Below are 9431 nucleotides of genomic sequence, written 5' to 3' on the forward strand. Positions count from 1 at the left end.
GATAGGGCCCAGTGTTCAAGTCTGTCAAGTTCCATCAGGAGCTTGCCATCTTGGTGTCATCTTAAACAGAGTTTTGAAGGCGAGCAATCCTACCATATCTTTAGAACTTTGCAGGCACAGACCACAAGATGCTACTCTGAAGAAGACCTCTTCCTTTGAATATGCCACTGAGGCTGAGCTAGCTCAGAGCAATCATGTCTAAGAGTGATAAAAACTAGCAAAACCCAAGTGACGTCTACATGTGCTGTAATGGATTTTAGAGGCCTGTCTTCTTCAACACAATGTCATATGACATACATACTGCTCAAGCAGTAACTTTCCTTTATTCTGATGTATTTATTCTATTGAACTGATGTATTGCAGTAAATATGCTGTGCAATTAGAACATTAAGCACTGATTGATTAATTGATTGATTGATTGATTGATTGATTGATTGATTGATTGATTCATCATGGAAAGGAACAAATGTCATGTTCACTGAGTTCAGGGAAATGTCTTATTAAGAATATACATAATTAAAACCAAAGACATACAGTAGGATAGTTTTCCAGATCAAAAGAATGGAATATTCTGCAGCCTTTTTTTATTTAGTTCTATCAAAACAAGAATAGAATATTACATAGAGTCCATGAGGAGATTTGCATCCTCTTCCTAGCAGAACTTTTAATTTTACAATTCCTGCCACTCCTAGTATTTTCCAGGGTGTAGTGCTGTGCAGTGGTGGGATTCAAATATGTGAACAACCGGTTCTCTGTGTGGATGCAGCTTCCAGAAGTCCATTCTGGGCCTGGGCAACAAAAAATTAGCTACCAGTTCTGCAGAAGTGATGTGAACTGGCTGAATCCCACCACTGATGCTATGTATCACTGCTAGATTTGACAGTTCTGAGGAAATCTTATAGGAGATTCAGCACTGGCCTGAGATCATTGTTGTTGTTCTTGGAATGTTTAGGAAAGTTACTGCTGGAGTATCTGCAAATGGCAAGGCGCCTAAATTTGCAAGTCTGCTGAAAGTCAAAACCCTCACTGTCCTCAGAGGTATGCTCAATCCAGAATGATTGCTTGAAGGCCATTAACATCTCCAGAGGTTTCCTCTCAATGTTCTGTTTTAGAAGGGTGAGGCAAGGTTTCTCTTAGGGTTTACTTAACAGTTGCACATTCCAGTCTTTGTTTACTTCTCTCTTCCGACCAGCTGTGGCAGAAGATTCAAGATCAAAGTTGGTAGGCAGCAGAATTTATACGCAGTTAGTTGGCCTCCCGTTTACTTGCCTGAAGTAGAACTATCTGTACTTCACTTAGAGCCAAGTTCAGTTTTCATCCAAAGTCCACGTGGAAAATTCATCTTGAATGTATTTTCAGTACTTTCTCTCCTAATACTGGCACTATTATAATGTGATGAACTTTACTGTTATTTGTAATAGTTTCAGTTTTTTGAAGGAGTGCATCTATGAACTTGGGAGAGTGTACCAAGCTCTAAATTAGCACCATGTCACCAAGTAAAGCAGGTGAGGGTTTGGGCAGAGGGAGCTATAGAAGTATTACAAGGTTGTTTTGAGTGCACGGATTGGGGCATGTTTAAAGAAGCAGCAACTGATAACCAACATATAAATGTGGAGGACTATGCCACCATGGTGTCTGCATATATTCAAAAGTGCACAGAAGATGTCTGTGTCCTTAAAAGCATTGGTGTGAGGGTGAATGAAAAAACATGGCTGAATTATGAGGTCCACAAGATGCTGAAAGCACAGAATGTGGCTTTTAAATCTGGCGATATGCTGGCACTTGGAACAGCCAGAGCTAATTTGAAAAGTGCCATAAAAGGTGCAAAGCACCTTTTGTCAGAAATTCAGAACTTTTTTCTGGACTCAACAAACACTAGGTGCATGTGGCAAAGAATCCAGGCCATTACAGATTATAAGGTGGCTCCATCGAGATGCAAGGACGACACAGATTTCCTAAGTTTGTGTATTGGATGCTATAGTAGATGGTATGTGTAAATGTAGCTCTATCAAAAACCCATAAAATGCCCAAAGAAACAGAAGTGTGCTGATTAACTACATTTCTGGTTTAGTCCTACCTTGAAAGCCACCAGCTGAGTGACCCAGAAAAATTCTATAAACTACAACTTTTATAAAGATTATAAATAAAATGTACTTGTAAATTTACACAGTGATCATGACTGATGGTCATTAGCCACAAATTTAAACATAGAGAATTAATGTGGGTACAAAGGAAATGTTAGCCTCCGTTTACTGTTTTAATGGAATACTTTATTGAGAAACCAGCTTCAGTCTATGTTTGTTTTCTACAAGTAAAAGCATACTGTAGTTATTTCATGCAGCCTCTGAATATGAAGCCCAGCTCTTGCAAAAAAATTTATGATGTCAACTAGGACAGTACCACCTAGTAACACAAGCAGCATATGGGAAAGAAAGAAAGAAAGAAAGAAAGAAAGAAAGAAAGAAAGAAAGAAAGAAAGAAAGAAAGAAAGAAAGAAAGAAAGAAAGAAAGAAAGATTAAGAATGCAATAATAAGCATATTTTCTAAGGAATTGGGCACATTGGACACAACAATCTTGAATGAATCTCATAAATAAATACAGTTAAATATATACAAAGAAACCAGGCATAAGTTCAGGGGTGTTAAACTGCCGGCCCATGGGCCAGATGTGTCACACAGAAGCCACGGCCACTCCATTGCCAGCAATGGCAAAACAGTCCCGATACCTCACAAGTCTATTGAGTTGGATTTTATTCTTATTGACTGCACAGAAAAATGCTCACTATCTCAGCTTGGCCTCAGAATTCACACTTACTGGTTGCTTTTCCAAGGTCTTTCCAATACAGTAGACTCTTTTCCCAGCCACCCATCTTATCTGTTAACTTCTTTAATTCTCTTTACTCAAACTCCTGCCCTATCTAATACTGGACATATACATATTTTACATTCTTGATCTTATATCTAGCCCCTCTTGTAATTTGCTCTAGCAAATTAGTAAGTAAACTATAGTAAGTGGATATATATTTTCTGCTTTCCTTTCTAAATGCATTTGGATATTGCAGGGTGACATTGTTATGCATAATTTGAAAAAGACAAGAGTGTACAAACTCTTGGGTACCATAATCTGTTGAAACAGGCAACACGCATTCTAGGGTTTTACCAGAAAATTTATCCTCATCTGACTGGCAGGTTGAAGAACGCTTACATAGGATGTTTTACTTGATGGGACAATGAAATCATCAGCCATACGATCAATCAATCATCAACCATACGATCAAGAGTTGTATTGGGAGTTTCCTGACACTCCCATGTCACACCTTTGCTCCGCGAGCTGCATTGGCTTCCAGTTGTCTTCCGGGTGAGGTTCAAGGTGTTAGTAATGACCTACAAACCCCTACATGGCATGGGTCTGGAATACCTTGGGGAGCACCTGTGGCCGGCGTCAACTTCCCTCCGCCCAGTACGGTCCCACAGAGAGGGCCTCCTCAGGGTGCCACCGGTCAAAGAATGCCGACTGGTGGCCCCCAGGGGGAGGGCGTTCTCTGTGGTTGCACCGGATCTATGGAACCATCTTCCGGTCGAGCTCCGGATGGCGCCCGATCTCCGCTCCTTCTGGCGCGATCTTAAAACCCATCTCTTTGAACAAGCTGGCCTGGCCTGATGGGACGGGGTTGGATTTTATAAATGGATTTTAACTTTTAATCTGTATTAATTTATTATGGGCACTGTTTAATTACTTTTTAATAATTTTTAATTTTTGTATCTTGTTTTTATGTATTGCCCTGTTCACCGCCCTGAGTCCTTCGGGAGAAGGGCGGTATACAAATTAAATTAATAATAATAAATAAATAATAAATTTAAAATTTTCAAAATCACTTATGAAAGTTATTCTAATGTGAATCAAATTAGTATTATCATAATATGCACTATAGCATGGCTCACAAACTATAATCCATAGAATAACAGTCTGGAAGAGACCTTGGAGGTCTTCTAGTCCAACCCCATGCTTGAGCAGGAGACCCTATATCAGGGGTGTCAAACTCACAACATCATGTGACAAGTCACAACATATCATGACTTTATTTCCATTGTGGGCAATGGGGTGGGCACGGTTTCGCCATGAAGCATCTGGATCACGGGCCGGCAGTTTGACACCCCTGTGTTATATCATTTCAGACAAATGGTTGCCCAGTCTTTTTTTGAAAGCTTCCAGTGAAAGCTTCTAAAGGCAAGCCATCCCACTGTTAATTGCTCTCAGCAAGATGTGAGTTTATACTGAGATTACAGTATAAAGAATATACTGTAAAATAAACAATCAAAGATGCCTTCTGACCACTTTAATGTGGGGACCAACCAAATATTTCAGAATGCATAGAAAACTGTGTTAGATTCAGTTTAACAGAATAACAGAGTTGGAAGAACCTTGGAGGTCTTATAGTCCAACCTCCTGCTCAGGCAGGAAACCCTGGCCTATAGCATTTCAGACAAATGGTTGTCCAGTCTCCTCTTAAAATCCTTGAGTGCTGGAGACCCACAACTTCTGAAAGCAAGCTGTTCCACTGATTAATTTTTCTCACTGTCAGGAAATTTCTCCTTAGTTCTAGGTTTTTTCTCTCTCCTTGGTTAGTTTCCATCCATTGTTTCTTGTCTTGGTATCCTGCTGCGGCGTCTCGGGGGATTGGGAGTGGGAGGCACAGTTCTTCAGTGGTTCTCCTCCTATCTCCTGGGACGCTCGCAGTCGGTGTTGGCAGGGGGGCAGAGATCGGCCCCTAGGTCTCTCGTTTGTGGAGTTCCTCAGGGGTCGGTTCTCTCGCCTCTCCTGTTCAACATCTACATGAAACCGCTGGGTGAGATCATTCGAACTGCCTCCAGGCAACGAGACATCACAGCGAGGGCATCACTGGGGTGGTTTGGGGTCGAAAAGATACCCAACTCCACTAGACTAAACATACCCAATTCCTGTAACTGTTCTTCATATATTTTAGCCTCCAGTCCCCTAATCATCCTTGTTCCTCTTCTCTGCACTCTTTCCAGAATCTCAACATCTTTTGATATTGTGGTGACTACAAATGTTTCATATTAATTTCACTTTCACTGATTTGGAGAACAAGATTCAATTGACAATTTCCAGTCTTAGCTGCTTGAACCAAAAAAAGCAATTAGAATTTCGTTAGCCTGCCATAAGAAAAGTAAAAAAGGTTGTATTTTGCTCTGATTTTCTCTGATGTATGTAGTAACCACTAGGCGGAGCTCTTGTACCAATGTTAAAACAGCACTTTTTTCTCTCTTTTTTCTTAAGCAGCAAATTTAACTATCTGAAAAGTGAGATTTCCTATATTATATTCTGAAATCACCAACACATTTTTTTCATTTCAATGACTATAACCGATTTGTTAAAATTATAGAAACATATGACATCATGAACTTTAAGGGAGACTTAAACTAGGTATGAGCAAAAGAGAAAAGTGGGGGTACAGGATGTATATAAGTCCATATGTGAGTAGATATATGTATAATGGGGCAATCCAAGTGTGGGTCAATACCCTTCATGTCACCCATCATCCTCTACATGCAATTGCTCAACCATAGAATTTTGTGACTTCTGCAGTGATTATATTACATATATGTCTCAATAGAATGAGCACAATTTCAGATTGAGGCCAGTTTAAGCATCTTCTGATGAGGAAGGAGATTATGTCACTTAACAGTAGGAAGAAAATCCATTTTGGCCATTAAGAGGATTAGGAAAAAAAAGTGGGTAACTATCTGTAGAATGTTTTTAACATTCCATTTTTTAAAAAAAGAACCAACACACTGCTCTGTGAATAATCTTCATGATGGTCATTGACCTGAACAGTACAAGTAAACAAATGTTTGAAATAACTAAACAGTTTATATTATAAATTGAAGTAATAGAAGTCATACAATAACAGAGTTGGAAAGAGCCTTGAAGGTTTTCTACCCCAATCCCCTGCTCAAGAGGGAGATGGTATACCACTCGGGACAAATTATTGTTCAGTCCACGGGTTGGCAACCCACGGCTCTGGAGCCGCATGCGGCTCTTTGAGCCATCTCCTGCGGCTCCCAGCCGCCCGGTGCGCGCGGACCTCTTCGAACGGGCAGTGGTGCGCATGCACCTCTCCAAATGGAGAGTGGCACCGCCCGTTTGGAGAGGTGCACGCACACCTCTCCAAACGGGCGGAGGTGCGGGCGCACCTCCCCAAACCTTTGGAGAGGTGCGCGCGTACCTCCGCGTGAATGGGCAGCGGCAGCTTTGCAGACGGGCCGCGGCAGCTTTCCCAAGAAGCGGCACCGCTGCCCATTCGCGCGGAGGTACGCGCGCACCTCTCCCGTTTGGAGAGCTGCCCTCCCCTGGCTCGTTCAACAGGGGGGGAATAGGTTGGGTACCCCTTTCCCCCCGAGAACGACACGTGTAAATCTCAAAACAACCCCGGCAAGCTTCGCGCAAAGCCGCCAGGCAGACCCGCGAGCTGGGGCTCAGAGCCAGCAGCTAGAGGGGAAGAAAAAGATGGCGCCGTCTGAGGAGTCTCTTCTTTGGCTATCTTGCTCTGCCCGTCTCCCGCTTGAAAGAACCTCCTCAGCGGATCGGTGCGGTGAAGAGGCCGGACTTCCTTCGGGGGGCCTTTCATTCCTGTACAAGGGGGAAGGGGAACTCTCTGTGCTTTTGTGTGTGCGTGTGTGTGTGTTTGTGTGTGTGTGTGTGTGTGTGTGTGTTTGTAAAGCACGAGAGAGGGAGGAGGGGGGGAAAGCGAGATCTCAAGCCCCGATGTTTCCTGCCTTCCACTGCCGCCCCGCATTCTTAGCATTCCTAGGCTGTGACTCCAAGGTCGTCGTCGCCGTCTCCGCTGAGCAGCGCCGCTTGGAAGAGAAAGGGAGCAGGACAGGCACGCTCGCCCCAGCGGAGTGGCCGACCCTCGTTTTAGTAGCGAGACAGTAATCGCTCCCCTCCACCCCCCCAATGCTCCCGGTTCTCCCGCCGCCCCACTTTCCTTCCTGAATTTTGCGCTTCCTTACCCAACTCCAAACTTTCTCTAGCGCCCCTGTGCTTTAGGAGGGGGAACCAAAGGCGGAGCCGTTTTTCTCTCTCCCCCCCCGCTTTTGCCGCTCCCCCACCCAACCAGTATCCCGCTTCTCCTTCCTCAGCAGCTTTGCAGATGGGCCGTCACCGTCGCGCAACCGGGAACCAGTTCCATCACACATAAAAAAAATGGCAACAGCGTGCGTCCGCAAGAAAAAACTGTTTTGCGCATGCACAAAACATTTTTTGCGCATGCACGTGCATGGACACACGCACGCGGCTCCCACTTTTTTTTATGTGTGATGGAACCGGTTCCCAGTGGCTCTTTTCCTTTTTCAGGTTGCCGACCCCTGGTCCAGTCTCTTCTTGAAAACCACCCGCATCCATACGTTCTAGAGGCAAGCTATTCCAGTGATTAATTGTTCTCAATGACAGGAAATTTATCTTTAATTCTAGATTGGATTTCTCTTCAATCCATTACATCTTGTCCTGCTTTCTGGTGCTTTGGAGAATAGGTGGTCCCCCTCTTTTTTGTGATAGCCCCTCAAATAGTGGAACACAGCTACCATGTCTTCTCTAGTCCTTCTCCTTGTTAGAGTAGACATACTAGTTACTGCAACCATTCATTATACAATTTAGCTTCCTGACCCCTAGACCCCTAATCATCTTTGCCACTCTTCTCTGCTCTCTTTCAACATCTTTTTTATTGTGGTGACCAGAATTGGATGCAGTATTCCAAGTATGATCTTACTAGTGAAGTATAAAGCAGTACTAACACATAATCTTGATACTATCCCCCTGTTAATGCAGCCTAGAACTGCATTAACTCTTTTGCAGCTGCAGCACACTGCTGGCTCATACAGAAGTGGTTGTCCACTGGGACTCCTAGATCCCTTTTATAGTTATTGCTGTTGAGCCAGATACCTCCTACTTTATATTTGTGCATTTATTTTTTCTTGACTAAGTATAAAACCTTACTTTTCTCACCACTTAATTGTATTTTGGTGGATAGGGCCCAATGTTCAAGTCTGTCTGACTTGGTTCCGATAGATGAAATTAATTAAAAGAACTTCAAGGCCAAATGTTCCTCAAAGAACATTTTATTCAGGAAACAAAGTATCAGCACTTACATAGTTGAACCCATGACTGAGATTCCCTCACTCCAGATACAAAGTAACAAATTGCAATTCCCGCCCCACAAAAGCTGTCATAAATCACATTCCCCAATTAGAGCAATACGTGGGCTCTTCTCTCCAGCTCCTCACCAAAAGCTTATCAGACAATGTCCTTGAGTTCCCACACTTCTGCATTGTTATGGCTAGCTAAACCCTCAAGCATTTACCCCATCCCCCCTTCTACATCTGAACTCTAAAAGAACAGAAAAGGCACATCAAAAGCTAAGGTAAAATGGCTGCTGAATCTCAGTTGTCAGAGCATGGACATCCATTGTCACAGCGTTGACACTGTCAGTATCATTCTGAATCTTGAACCTATCTTCTAAAGTGTTGGTTATTCCCCACCCCCCACCCCAGCATGATATTGTCTACAAATTTGATGAGCTCCCCTTCAATTCCCTCATCTAGATCATTGTTGAAGATGTTGAAGAGTACTGGGCCTAAGATAGAACCATGAGGTACCCCACTGCACCTTTCCCTTCACGTAGATGTAGTTCCATTGAGGACCACAAGCTGAGTGTGGTTGGTCAGCCAACTACATATCCATCTGGTAGTGCTACTGTTATCCCACAATATTCTATCTTACCAAGAAGTAGTGTGTGATCTACTTTGTCAAATCCCTTAGTGAAGTCTAAATACAAACCATTCCCCCCCCCCCGCCAATACCACTGCCATCTCCATTGGTCCACCAAGCCAGAAAGATTTGGGAACGCTGTTCTAGAAGATGCTGTCTAACAGGAGATAAGCTATACATTCATAAATTCTTCTCCACAAAAGTCCAATGCACCTGTTAGGACTCTGAGGTTTAGGGACAGTTATTTTATTTAATCATTTTGCTGACCTAAAAAAAGGAAGTATGAGCAGTCAGAAAGGCAGGTTGATCCAAATGGCTTTCCAAATTTCTAGCACATTGATTGCATGTTGTATGTACTCAGACATACCTCATCATCAGAATGGCCCCTCTTGAAATCCCAGTGTTGCCATTGTTGGCAGGAATTTCCTTTTCCATGTTGATTTAGAACTCTATGCAATGAGCCAAGAGCTTAGACTTTCTGGAAAGAACAGTAACACTAATCAGTGGGCAAGAGTACATTGGCCCATTTCTACCTGCCTCTTTCCTTAATACCACATTAGGCACATATGGGATCACTTAAATTACAGCCCTTAAAATTTAAGCTGAATACTTCTCAGAAGGGCAAAGGAGCTGTATGTATGTA

This window comes from Vipera ursinii (assembly GCF_947247035.1).
Source record: "Vipera ursinii genome assembly, chromosome: 1".
Classification (NCBI taxonomy): domain Eukaryota; kingdom Metazoa; phylum Chordata; class Lepidosauria; order Squamata; family Viperidae; genus Vipera; species Vipera ursinii.